The sequence below is a fragment of the Portunus trituberculatus genome, chromosome 43 (assembly GCF_017591435.1).
Source record: "Portunus trituberculatus isolate SZX2019 chromosome 43, ASM1759143v1, whole genome shotgun sequence".
Taxonomy (NCBI): Eukaryota; Metazoa; Arthropoda; class Malacostraca; order Decapoda; family Portunidae; genus Portunus; species Portunus trituberculatus.
In genome coordinates this window covers 8,821,911-8,836,910 of record NC_059297.1, presented here as the reverse complement: position 1 = coordinate 8,836,910, position 15,000 = coordinate 8,821,911, and the positions used below count along the sequence as shown (strand labels likewise).

The 15,000-nt window shown below is 41.6% G+C and overlaps 1 protein-coding gene across 1 annotated transcript in view; it reads left to right on the top strand.

Moving 5' to 3' along the window:
* The window catches only part of LOC123518274, a 590,049-nt gene that overhangs the window by 145,926 nt on the left and 429,123 nt on the right, over positions 1–15,000 (top strand).

Sequence of the window (15,000 nt, the reverse complement as noted above, 5' to 3'; positions counted from 1 at the left end):
CATTTCTTTACTTCACGTTTTAATTACACACACACACACACACACACACACACACACACACACACACACACACACACACACACACACACACACACACACACACACCACGCCCACATACACCAGCCCGTCCATCCACTAACCTTCTACTGGTACTCATCAACCCGCCCCATTTCTCCTTTCCCCTCAAGTTCATAATTTTCTTTCCCTCTGTGACTTCTTCTCTCCTCCTCCTCCTCCTCCTCCTCCTCCTCCTCTCCCAGACTAATTCTTCGACACGCATGACCCCTCTTACCTTCCTTGCTCCCTTGCCTCCCACGTCTCTCTCTCTCTCTCTCTCTCTCTCTCTCTCTCTCTCTCTCTCTCTCTCTCTCTCTCATTTTTCTTATGTAATACCGTGTCGCGATCACACACACACACACACACACACACACACACACACACACACACACACACACACACACACACACACACACACACACACATATTGCTGATTAGTATACATCAGTAACCATTCACTTATTTATCACTTTGTATCTATAAATCCCATTACCACTTCCTATTCTCTCATTTCTTCCATGGCCTCCCTTTTACTTCCTCTCCCTCACTATAACACACACACGCGTATCTTTCTCCCTTCCTTTTGCCTTCTCTTTTTCACTGATACACACCTCTCCTCCCTCCCTCCCACATCCCCTTTCCCGTCCCTCCTTTCATGTAATTTTCTTTCTGGCAAACGGGTCATCCCCTTCTCCTCCCATTCCTTCCACTCCCAACCCTTCCTTTCGCCTCGTGACCGGTACTCTCCCCAGCCTCTCCCTTGAACCTGTCGCTCCCTCCCCCCTGCTGCTGCCCGGCTGACCTCTAGAGGGGAAGTGGGGGTGTAGAGAAGAGAGGTCCTTTGATGCCCATACCTACAGCCCAGTACCCAAATACCCATCCCTTCTGCCGTCGTTGTACCGTATGGGAAGGGAATAAATGGCCATAATGAGAGAGAGAGAGAGAGAGAGAGAGAGAGAGAGAGAGAGAGAGAGAGAGAGAGAGAGAGAGAAAGGTTTGTTAGGAAATTATTATTCAAACGTATCAAACTTGTATTTTTTTTTTTTTTTATCTTGCGAGTAGATTGTATGTAATTATACTTACGAGATTTAATGCTTCAGAATTGTTGGAATATTAAAAGTGTGTGTATATTTTGCATCGCTGGCGTGGGATTTATTTGTCTGGCAAGCACCGCCAACCATGTGATTCTCTTTAATTCATTGGGTTCTCTGTCTTTTACTGCTGGCACGTGTTGCGTCAAATGTTTTTTTTTTCTGTGTAAATTGTCTTTCAGTATATAGAATAGACCATCTCTCTCTCTCTCTCTCTCTCTCTCTCTCTCTCTCTCTCTCTCTCTCTCTCTCTCTCTCTCTCTCTCTCTCTCTCTCTCTCTCTCTCTCTCTCTCTCTCTCTCTCTCTCTCTCTCTCTCTCTCTCTCTCTCTCTCTCTCTCTCTCTCTCTCTCTCTGTGTGTGTGTGTGTGTGTGTGTGTGTACAGAAGGATTGACATGCGGGAAGCCTTTTAGTCTGGAGTTAATGAGCCGAACTCCTCCTCGTGCTCACAAAGATACCGACACACACACACCGACACACACATACACACACACACACACACACACACACACACACACACACACACACACACACACACACACACACACACACACACACACACACACACACACACACACACACACACACACACACACACACACACACACAGTAATAAAAAAAAATTATAAAAAAGACAAGAATATTTAACATGGGCCGAAATGAATAGCAACAACAGCAATAACAAAAACAGCCATTACGGCAACAACAACAACAACAACAATAACATTTATATTATATTGTGTTATATATGTAATCATTTATTTTATTTTGCAGTTGAAACGGTGTATTTATTAAGTCTTCGTGTTTCTCTTTTTCGCTTTTAGATCTAGGTGTTATGAGAGAGAGAGAGAGAGAGAGAGAGAGAGAGAGAGAGAGAGAGAGCGCCACTCTGACTACTTACTTTCTCGCTGGGTCACGAAGGGAGGGCGGCTGTGTCATTGTGTGCTGTGCCTCTCCTTTCCTCTCATCTCCTCTCCTTCTCTTTCCTCTCCTCTCCTTTCTTGTCTTCTTACTCCACCAGAAGGCTTTTCGTATATTTTTTGCCTCCTTGCCTTTCAAAAAATTTTCAAACACCCTTTTTTTCCCTCTTTTTCGAATTTATTCGTCTAACATTTTTTAAAGGACATAATTTCTTAACTTTACACATTTACAATAATTATTGCTTTTTTTAACTTCAATCCCTCCATAGACATTTTTTAATTTCTCTCTCCAAGCCCTCTGCTCCTTGCATTATTATTTATTTTCCCATTGTCCAACCTGCTCAGTTCCCTCTGGATTTCCAACACCCTTATTTTTTTTTTTTTTTCTCCATCTCTCCAACAACCTATTTTTTCCTTCCAGATTCTCTTCTCCACAGGATTTTCGAAGACCCACGTAACCTGTTCCGTTCCTTCCAGGCTTTCCATGCAGAACGTTTCTTGTTATTCTCTTCGCTAAATCTCCTTTGAGTTAAGTTGGGGCTGGAAATTGAAAGCAGTACGCAACCAGAACTCAGAAATTTAATTATTATTGCTAAGTGCCGAATGGTGTCGTGGACAGAAAGCTTTCCCGTGGATTATCACATTGAAATAACTTAGTGATATTGCTGTCTTTTATTTTTCTGAATTAATCGCCGTCATCACCAACGAACGGGCTGCGTCATGAGGAATGTGGTCACCCAAGCCACTTTTGCATTATCGCTTCTATCAGGAAACCAGTTTATTTTTAATTACTCCTAGTCTTAAATAGGCGAAAAAAAAGAAAAGAAAAATAGAGGCAATAGTGCAGCCGCCTTATTTTTTTAGACATTAGAAGTGGTAATAACAACTTTCGGTTTAGCATTTTAACCCTTTAGATCTCTTTTCCTCGTGGACGTGTAAGACAAATGGTTATGGAGGCAGTTGATCACGCTAAGAGTACATGAAAGAAGACAATGATTGGGACGGCAGTATAACTCAGCGGGGGTCGGCAGTTACATTAACAGCCAGTTCCATCACGGCGGGTTTGAGTGAGAGGACTTAATACCAAGCAGTGGATGTATAGTCGCCAGACGTGCCTTCAGCGTGGATCTCAAGCCGGGCACATTGTAAGAGAGACAAATAAATATATAGTGAGATGAAGTGACACGTTTAACACATCACCTTGGGCTCATTTCGGGAGAAACATCAAGATAAAGAGAATTGTGTGTGTGTGTGTGTGTGTGTGTGTGTGTGTGTGTGTGTGTGTGTGTGTGTGTGTGTGTGTGTGTGTAATGATTTGTGTGTGTGTGTGTGTGTGTGTGTGTGTGTGTGTGTGTGTGTGTGTGTGTGTGTAATGATTTTTTATCTGATTATATTTTTGAATTTTGCTTTTAGATTTTATTGAGATTAACATTTTTGCGTGGAGTTTTTATTGTTTTTCGTACGTCCTAATGTTTCGCTTGGGTTCAACTATGACGCTTGTACAAGATGTAAGTTCTTTGTATTATTACTTTTACCAGTGTGTGTGTGTGTGTGTGTGTGTGTGTGTGTGTGTGTGTGTGTGTCAATGAGGGCAGTACCACCTATGTCTTTGTGGCTGGTTGCTTTTCATCCTCCATGTGATTGTGGCTTCTTTATGTTCAGTGCTGCCTGTCACAGTCATTCCATTACTCCAACACCAGCCATATATAGACACAGTCTCTTACTCAGCACTTCTAAAAAAAATCACACTTGACTTAGATAAACAGATGGAATAAGACTGTGTAAAAGCCAAGTGAAAGAAGAAAGAAAAAACATTGTAAAAAAATTAGCGTTGTGGTTTGGAGGAAGCACTTGTTATCCGAGCGGCCCACCAAAGGCTGCCTGTAATTACCTTCAGTGTGATTAGCGCAGGGGACGCTTCAGCAAAACCTTGTCAGCCTTTCTCTCTTTACCTCTGTACAAATTTCCCGCTAAGCACTACACCCCACGCGGCGGCCACACCCAACCACACTTGCGTTACTCTCCAGCAAGGCACATGAAGGAGGTGGTTTTTACTTGCACATATTCATAGAGAAGGATAATGGACACGCATGTTCTAAAAGGTTAATTCTCAATCATTGTATATTCGTTTTATTCAAGTGATTTTTTAGTACTCGGTCCAAAATAATGAAAATGTTGGTATAAAAGATGATTGTATGATGTTAAAGTATGGTTCCCCTTCCCTCCCAACACATCTCCCTCCCACATGCGGCCAGTTTTGTGTTGGGAGGAATTAAGGAGGGAGGGGCCCATCAACCCACCCACTCACCAACACACACACACACACACACACACACACACACACACGTTTTGTGTTGGGAGGGATTGAAGAGGCAGAACAACCCGCCCACTCATCCCCTACCTCCACCCACACACACGAGGGAAGGTGGCTGTTACTTTGTCACGAAAAGCTTTACGAGATTTTTATGAGAAATTGTTTGGAGGCGGGAGGGTGATGATACAGCGGGAGTGGAGTGGGAAGGGAAGAGCGAGTGGGCAAGGAAGATATGGAATTCGGGAGAAGGGAGGTAAAGGAAATGAATGGAGATAGGATAAAAACAACATATTAGAGAGAAGTAATGAAATATAGGAGTACAGACGACTTTCTTCATTACGAAATCTGGAGCAACACCTGTAGGGGTGTTTGTTGTCACCACTATTGCACAAGTAAGGTCCTGAGTTGCACTGACGATATAATAGCTCAGATAGTTAACGCACTATCGCTATTTGTAGAAAATAATAATTTGTTTTGAAATTGAGGCTCGAAATGCTACGTGATAAATTAAATTATATACAGAACAAAAATTTCTTGTTCTTGTTGAGACGGATAAAGTAATAATACTTTGGCTGTGGTCAAACCTACCGCATGAGGGAGTTTTGTGGAGAACTGCCAATGAATAATGTTTCGTGGAGAAGGACAGCGTATTTTCTTATTTTCTTTAATAAAAAAGAGACGACCATTAAGAAAACTCCACGCAGAAAGTGAAGGAACCGGTAAACAAAGATTTTCGTTAAATTATTGTCTTTCAATTTTCCGCAAGAATCGGTGCCTTAGTCATTAAGGTAAATTCTGAGATGATAATAAGCCAAACCTTAAAATGCCTGTGACAGGTTTGTCTTTCTTTCTTTTTTCTTTTTTGTGTATACAGTATTTATCTGAGCCTAGTCAATCCTATACCATTTAATTGTATGGAAGAACAGGGTAGAGCCTGTTCAGCAAATGTGTTGTAAAATGCTAGATTTGTTTATCACAATAACGTTTAATGAATTAACCGTAGGAAGCAACCAGAAAGAATAATCAGGAAGAGTGGTCACTTATCCATGTGCAGTTAAGTTATTGTTATGCGATTCATTACTTGAGAAAAGCGACTCTTATCACGGAGACGGGTGTGGTCTTGTCCACGTGTGTCTTTGCCGTGGAGATCAGGAGGGTTATCTGTCCTCCTGGGCGGAACCTGGACGTGGAGGTGGGGTGAGAGGGCCGAGATGGGCCATGTTAGTTGTGGGTGGAGTGGGAAGCCCGGCGGTCAAGGTGGGCGTGAGGAAGGCGTGTATTCTTTTGGCGTCAGGTGCTGGTGGGACATGGCGGCGCCCAGCTATTTATGCAGCAGACGACAACTACACAGACTTCCTTGGTTTGCGTTGTGAGTTTTTTCTTTTTATTTTCATATGAAATTCTTCAACACACACACACACACACACACACACACACACACACACACACACACACACACACACACACACACACACACACACACACACACACACACACACACACACACACACACACACACACACACACACACACACACAGCTCTTTATGCTGTCACAATGTCTTTTATTCTGTCATACTGAAGAAAACAGTAGTGGTGTTGATAGGGCGGTGACCAATCTGAGTTGGATTTGGGATTCGTCCTTTCACTCGGTGTGTGGATAATGAGCTTAAAAGTAGACTCGCCTATCACTGTCAAGGAAATGCAAGTCAGGACTGAATGTGCGGCAGCGTGGAACATTATAATAGGCTGCTGTGTTGTGGAGAGTTCTGGCAATACGAAGCTGAGGAATGTGTTTGTTAGGGGCATCCATTGGGGGTGTAATGTACTGAGAAGATCAGGGGAAGTGAGGGTGTGTCACTGTTATTTGTTGGGGTGAGTAGCATCCGAAGGTTATTACACACACACACACACACACACACACACACACACACACACACACACACAGAGAGAGAGAGAGAGAGAGAGAGAGAGAGAGAGAATTTTTCATGTAGACTTATTACTTTCATTTGCTTTCACAAGTCAATATATCATAATGAAAAGCTTCTTCGTTACAAAAGGATAGTGCAAGATTAATACTAATTAAATGATGGTTCAGAGAGAGAGAGAGAGAGAGAGTCATGGAGGCTGGCTGACTGGTTGGTTGTGGCACGTCCTGCGCTGGACTCACAACACCGGGCTCGGGTCAAGGGTCATCAGGGCGGCTGCCTAGACACGGTGTAACGAGATTTACATCCAGGTCGAAAGAAGGTGTTGTCATATTGGCGGCAGTGTGGTGGTGATGGTGGTGGAGGTGGGGATGTGGGCGGTGTAGATTGTTCTGTGGTGATGGTGAGGAAGAGCAGGCAGGTAGGCAAGAAAAGGGAGGAAAGGAGAGTGTTACTTAGTCGCGGGTAGGGTGTCTTATAGCGGGAGGGTGTATTGTGGCAAGAAAGGTCGTGAACTCAGCGAACTAGACGGTGTCCCGTACCGCATTCCTTTCTTCCTTCTATTTCCTTCCTCTTTCACTCCTCACTCGTCTCTCCCTTCCCCACCCCTTTTTTTTTCTTTGCATGTGTGTGTTTGGCTTCAGTCTTTCTTATGTTAGCTTCGTACCTTTTTCTCACACATCTATTCCTAGGACTACATACTATTTTTCTTCCCCTCCTCCCACCCTATCTTTCTTTTTTTTTTTTTGTGTCCTTCACTCGAGTTTTTCGTATCAACCTTACTTCTTTGCTTCCTTTCGTCCTCTTTTCCTTCATGTTCTCGTATCCTCATTTCTCTCTTCCGTCTTTTTCCTCCCTGCTTTTAATTCCTTTGCCTGAAACGTGTATTAAGACCAATAAATTATTACTTCATCACCTTTTTTTTTCATCCTATCATCTCATTTATTTATTTCACTTCCTCTTTTCTCACCTCCTAAATCAATTTCGTCTGATCATACGCATTACATCCTTTTATCTTCCCTTCCTAACCTCTCTTCCTTCATTCTTGCACTAAATACTACCATCTCCTGTTTCTTCCCTTTTTCTCCTCCTTTTTACCCATCTTGCACTCTCTCACATCTATGCCCGTTCCATCACTCTCCCATTACCTCGTGTGTGCTCTTCTCCCCCACTTCTGTTCCTCCTATACCTGTATCACGTTCCTCTGTACACTCTCCTGCCCTACGTTTACTTTATTCTGGCCTCTGCGGCATCCTAATGAGTCGCCTGCTGTATTACGTCCCCATGCTCTTAAACGTCGCCTCTTGTTTGCTCTTGCTCTGATGGTAGTGGTGGCGATGCTGATGTAAAAGGTGGAGTTGCTTGCGTGTTTCATAAATCTCTCACATGAAGTTTATAATTGAGAAAATGTGCACCTTCTTATTGGGGTGTCAGGAAGATTTAACCTGACGTTTGCTCGTGGCCATGGTTGGGCTGGTACAGAGAGAGAGAGAGAGAGAGAGAGAGAGAGAGAGAGAGAGAGAGAGAGAGAGAGAGAGAGAGAGAGAGAGAGAAAAGATGCAAGCGAGGAATTCAAGAAATACAGAGATAAGAATGAGCACAACACTGATATTAAAGAAAATAAACAAACTGATACGAATTAATGAGAAAGATAGAAATGAAGAGAGAGAGAGAGAGAGAGAGAGAGAGAGAGAGAGAGAGAGAGAGAGAGAGAGAGAGAGAGAGAGAGAGAGAGAGAGACAGAGAGGTGGGAGGGGCATGTTTAAAGATTAATGACTCGACCACAAATCTTTAATCCTTTAAGAATACAAGGTTGCAGTATTTCATTTTACTCTATGCACTTAAGTGACTCAGTTAATGGCTTTAAAACAGACAAAGCTTAAAAAAAAAAAAACCTCCCCGAAAAAATGTACGTAGATAAGTGAATGCAAAAGAAGTAAATATATATGCGTAGATAAGTGAATGCACGTCACTTAAACCAACCTGTGGCCACTTAGCAAGAGACACCACGCCACACCCATTCCCTCTCCTCCTTGGCACATTGAAACGCTCCCCTTCGTTTTTCCTCCATGCCTTTTGTCGACCAACCCGTGAAATTATTTGGAGGTTGTGCCGGACCCCTGCTGTTATGTTTTATAATTCTTACCTTTCCTGGTCGTTGAATCCTCCCTTCTCTCTCTTTATCCAACTATTTCAGTGGAGGTTTGCGGTGAATGAGAGGCTGTGAACGAGATCAGGGTGGGTTTGGCTGCTGTGGTAGGTTGTGCTGTGCCGGGTTCTGCTTGTGATAGGGCGTGTGTGGGTGAAGGTGGGAACATCGTGAGTCCTGCCTCCTGTCATCCGTACCTGTGGGTGGACGACCTCATATCTTACCTGGCGTTGATGTATGTCTCTTGCACTCCCTTGTACTTCTCTTCCTCCTCCTTCTCCTTACTCCTCTGTCTCCTTCTCCTCCTCCTCCTTCTCTTCCTATTCCTACTCCTACTCCTACTCCTGCCCCTTTTCTTCCTTCTCCTTCTTATGATTTTGAAATGTTCTTCGTCTTTTTTTTCTCTCTCTCTGGCATCACGTTTCACTATTTTTCGTTTGTTTTTATTACAGTGGATCTTTGTTTTCCTCTGGTTACGCACTATTTTTTTGCTATCCTGTTTCTTCTCTCTCTCTCTCTCTCTCTCTCTCTCTCTCTCTCTCTCTCTCTCTCTCTCTCTCTCTCTCTCTCTCTCTCTCTCTCTCTCTCTCTCTCTCTCTCTCTCTCTCTCTCTCTCTCTCTCTCTCTCTCTCTCTCTCTCTCTATCTCTATAATCATCCTGTGTGTCTGGTTCTGGCGACGGCACTTTCTGTTTTGTCCTTTTACGTTCAAGTTTAATATCTCCGCATGTTTTTTTTTCCTCACCTGTCACCACTTCTTTCCTTTCTCCACTGCCTTCTCCCGCTTTTTCCTCACCACCACCACCACCAGCGCTACCTAGTCCTCCACCTTCTATTCTTCCTATTATTTTCCCCTCTTCCTCTGCTCGACTACCTTCTCATTATACTTCAACACCGCCAGTTCCTCTTTTTTTAGCTTCTTTTCCTTATCGTCTTCTTCCCTCGTCGTCATTATCGTCGTCTTCTTCCTCTTCCTCCTCCTCATCCTTATTGTTTTCCTTTCCCTCCTCCTCTTCCTCTTCTTTTTCTTCCTTCTCCTCCTCCACAATCTCGTCTCAAAATCAACCAACCCATGTCCTTGCCTGCTTTCCTCGGTTCTTTATGCTTCATGTAGATAAAGTGAAACCGAGGGAGAGAGTGGTCTTTTTTGTAGTGGTGGTAAGGGGTGGTAGTCATGTGAAGGACCGAAATGCCAGATAGCTTGAGAGAGGTCACTCCACCATCACCACCACCACCACCACTACAGCTACCACCTCTCATAAATGTACGTACAGTAGGAAGGTCAAGGAGAATGTGGTGAGCTGTAATATGTGGCTTGGTTTGAGTTCTTTCAGTGTGTGTGTGTGTGTGTGTGTGTGTGTGTGTGTGTGTGTGTGTGTGTGTGTGTGTGTGGCCTTTGTCTCTCTGGTTCTTCTTCCGTTTTCTTTTTGTGTTTATTTGGTTTTGTTTTTATTTATTAGGTTTCTGTGTTCCATCTTATATAGAATGGGTGTTGTCATTATCATCACTATTATCATCGTCATCGTCATTTTCATCATCATTATTATCATTATCATAATTATCATAACTTCTTCTTCTTCTTTTTCTTCTTTTCTTCTTCTTCTTCTTCTTCTTCTTCTTCTTCTTCTTCTTCTTCTTTCCCACATTCACTTACTATCACTGTATAATCCCGCTCCTCCTTCTTTTAATTCCTCTTCCTTGTTGACATTACTTTGCATTTTTACAGTTTTTTTTTTCTTTTCTTTCCAAGCAACTGCTGTTTTTTCACCCTTTTCTGTGAGTGTCCATTCCATCCTACTTTCTCTTCCTTCTCTCGACGCTTTATTTCTTACTTTGCATTTTTTCCTCGTGCAATTCCTCGCCCTAACAATGCGTTCCTGAATATCATACTGGAATGTACCGTTCTGAAAAGCTCTGCCTTTAAGCTAATTTTTCTTAAGCTATTTTTTCCCTTTCCCTTCAATTCGAATACCTGTGGCTCCAGTTCTTGCCGTAACATTTTCCCCAAGTCACCGTAAACCCGTTGCCTGCATCATGTCCACGCGGTAGTCCTCACTTGTGGAACTGAAAGCCATATCATCGTTTCTCAACCTTCCCAGCAATGTAAGAACTGTTTGCATGGAGACACAAGCGAGAAAAGAGTTAAAACAGTAAGTGATTTTGTCTTTTCAAGCTACAAAAATATTTCAATGAGAGTCTGTCATAAATATATTACTTACAAGTTATAGCCATTAAAGAAGTGAATTTGTTTGTCAGTGAAAGGGTAAAGATGCTGGGTCATAACGATAGATTTTTTGGGTCGTCATTATTACGTTTCGGTTTTATTGTCGAGGCAAATAAGGGAACATATGAGGTGAAAGTGATACGAATTTTGTGATACTGAATACATACATGTTGCTGTTTTTCCTCTTAAGTGATCATGAAACTTGCACATTAAGGCAGGTTTCAAGACGCTTATCCTGACATTTTGGATAAGCCTTTTGATTACACTCTTTAGAGACTACCATCTTAAGCATGTTTATATTTATTTTCTCTCACCCTTTTTGGCTCCCTAGATCCTAGTCCCTTGTTAAATTAGAAAATACATAATGGAATAAATAAAACCACGATTTCAGATTGAGGTAAGCGTAGAAAATAAAACAAATCATCAAAATATAATTGTGAGAGTAAAACTTTGTCTCTCTCTGTAAGTTTATTGAGGAATATGATATCTATCCCTCATCTCTCTATCGTTAGAAGTTGAAGTTCCACCAATGTGCCTACCCTGAGGAGCCTAAAGAATGTTATGGATAATGGAAGTGGCGTGGGGACTGGGGAGGCCTTAAGGGAAGGAAAGGATGGATTAAGACATCACTGAAAGGAAGAGGGAGTGAACACGGAACTGTCACAGGTGAAAGTTGTAAGGAAATCGAGGGAAAAGCACGAGGGTGTGGAGGAGGGAGAGGAATGAGGAGAGGAACCCTAGTTAGTGGTGTGCGTGACCCTCGCCTTTCCTACCTTGGACCATTCATAATCTCTACTCCACGCATCCCTCTCGCCAATCTTCACGCTCTCACATCTTGATTTCTTGCTCTCGATATATCCTTCATAGTTCATTTTCCCTTACATTCTTTTTCGTCTTCTATTCTTGATTGTTCTTTTTTTTTCTTTTTTTTGTCTTCTATCCTTGATCTTTACTACTTTCCAAATAATATTTTATCCAAAATTTTCTCTCTCATCATCAATCTCTTTTTTTTCTTAGTTTTCATCTGTTACCCTCAGTAGTCTTTGGTTTTCTTCTCCTCTGTTTTCTTCCTACGTTAGTCTAAGATGATCGTTATATTCTTATTTTCGTATTTCTAACTGTTTTTAACTTTTTTTCACTAGTTTTTGGTAGTTTTTTTTTTTTTTTTTTTATCTACATCAAGATGGTTCGACTTTTTCCCAATCTGACTCGAGCATTCGACAGAAACATACAATAGGCTGATTTTATATTACAGGCATTGCTGTAGCAAAATATAATAAAATGTTTTTAACAACATACATTAATTTGCAAAAATCTAATTTCACAATAACAATTACTACTACTACTACTACTGCTATCCTAGTGAGCCAACATCCGTAAACGTGCACTCCTATCCCTTGTAAAACCTTAAAACTGTCAAGGTGAACATAAACTGTCAGATTTATCCTCCGTCACAGCTCCTTAACTTCCCTCTCATCCTTTCCACCACCACCACCACCACCACCACCACCGCTCTCACTGGCTACCTTATAAGTGCACGTGACACACCCGCCGCTCCTTTCACTCGCCGACTGCTTTGTCTGCAACTCCTCCATCGGTAAGGAGGATTGAAGAAGCAGCCTGACACTCACGTCTCACCACGTCATGACAGCTCCCGGGGCATAAAAGGGGAAGGAAGGAATCCACTCTAGTGTTCCTTATCGTCACCAAGGTTTATGATGCTATGCATGAAAAAGAAGAAAAAAAAGCGTGGGGAGGTGCTTAAGTATGTGAGTTATATATTTGTTTGTAAAATAGTTTAACAGTTTATTGAGAAGGCTGAGTGCAATGTACATTATGAATGTATATACACTTAAGATATTAAAGGTCTTAGATATATATTTATATCTATGCTGATATTTATTTGATAAACTCACACAGTGAAGAATTTTGTAAGTCAGTAAAAGCTATTACAAAATTTTTACAAATTATTCCAAATTAACCAAGTAATATTATGATGTCACACCTTTTTATACTAATATTAATTCCGTAAACTACGCCTTTATTGGTTCTAACATCTTATCTTCCTACACTGTTCGGAAACCAGATGATTGCTTTAAAATCTTATAACGCCATGCTCACTGTCTGAAATGTATTTCACCCGACCTGGGCCAAGGTCTACTATAAAATTAAGGCCACTCCGCTCCTCCTGTGACGTCAGCGAGGTGGAAGTCAGGTTAGGCTTTGCTGAGACAGGTCAGGTCAAACACAGCACTGAGAGCAGCACACACACACACACACACACACACACACACACACACACACACACACACACACACACACACACACACGGTAGCTCAGTGGTTAGAGCGCTGGCTTCACAAGCCAGAGGACCGGGATTCGATTCCCCGGCCGGGTGGAGATATTTGGGTGTCTCCTTTCACGTGTAGCCCCTGTTCACCTAGCAGTGAGCAGGTACGGGATGTAAATCGAGAAGTTGTGACCTTGTTGTCCCGGTGTGTGGTGTGTGCCTGGTCTCAGGCCTATCTGAAGATCGAAAATAATGAGCTCTGAGCTCGTTCCGTAGGGTAACGTCTGGCTGTCTCGTCAGAGACTGCAGCAGATCAAACAGTGAAACACACTCTCTCTCTCTCTCTCTCTCTCTCTCTCTCTCTCTCTCTCTCTCTCTCTCTCTCTCTCTCTCTCTCTATTGGTTTTATGTATAGTAGCTATTGCAAATAACAATACATAATGCAATTGTTGCAGATTGACAATAATAAAACTAGTAATACTTATATTACATATATTAGTGATACACAGTACATAGATAAAGGAATATAAACATAGACACACAGAGATATATTATTTCATAGGGATAGTGTTACGTATGTGGATCAGAATGCATGCATACAAATATAATGACATGAAAAAAGTTACTTAATGTGTGTTTAGCAAACATAACACCAGATTAGTTTTCTTTCTTTTCTGTTTGACTAACAGTTTCCAGCTTTCTCTTCCTGCCTGAATTTACCTTTTGTAGATGCAGAATATTATTTTCTTTAGAGCAATAATTATTGAGAAGCGCATTAGTTGATGCCCAAATCACCATCCTTTCTATTTTTTTCGGAGGTGTCACCAACACTGCATGCATCCACTAGAGAAACGGCATCAACATCTGTTAACAAATTATGTGTGATTGTAGTCGCAGCTGCACGTTGTTTAGTAGTTTTATGGAAAAATGGATTTTCAATAATTTTGTTTACCGTGATGTAATTGTACAAGACTATATTTGCAGTTGTGTGATTTGGGTGCATCAGTGATCCTCTGCAAATGCCTGCGATGTAATTATTAATTTCTCTCTAGTAGGCCTTGCCTGGGCACGCTTGGAGTCATCTCGCAGAAGGTCCCGTTAGTTTCAACAAACAAACAAGCAAACACACACACACACACACACACACACACACACACACACACACACACACACACACACACACACACACAGGAAGAAAAGCAAACTGGATTGAATTCGATTTCGTAATCCAACGATGTTTAAAATAAGGTATCGAGAAGTCGAGAAGTATTTTATTGTACAGTCACGATGAGCAGTGGAGAAACACACTACACCCACATCCACTGTGTTTAGTTTCTATCGTGAATCTTCAGTCAAATAAGTAAAATCTGATCCTTAATATATTCTTACACCAGGAGATTTAAAGTAAAAACAACGCTACATACAGTTGAAATTATTGGGATACATCGCTGAACCTCTGACTATGAATGTACTTATCTGGGTGAGGATAAGATTCCCTTCAAGTTAAAAAAAAAAAAAAAAAACACGAATAAGAAAAATCGTTGTATGATTTCCATAAATAGAATGGTAAGATTCTTTGAGAGAGTGCAAGAAGTGAAGGGGAGAAAGTGTGAGGATGCAATGATGTCTCTGAGAGGTATCGGTAAGTGAAATGCATATGTTCTGTTTGATAGGTACAAGAAGTGAATCCGAGTGAATTAATTGATGAAAACATCTCATTATGAAGCGTGAAAAGGATTTACTTTCTTACTGTAAGTCTAATAAAATAAGATCATAAAAATAATGGAAGCTGCAAGGTAAGAAACAAAGAAATAGGTCACAGATGTAAGGGAATAGAAATTAAATATATTGGCGTGAAGAAGCGTGGAAAAATAGTACGCTTCTACTGTAAGTATTGAAATATACACGAGAAAAAGTGAAAAGCAACAGTGAAGATGAAAACTATCACTGTCGAAAGCGTTGAAAAATTATACACTCTTACTGTGAGTGTTGCAAAATGTATGGCGAGGCGAGAAAAACATAATGGTGAG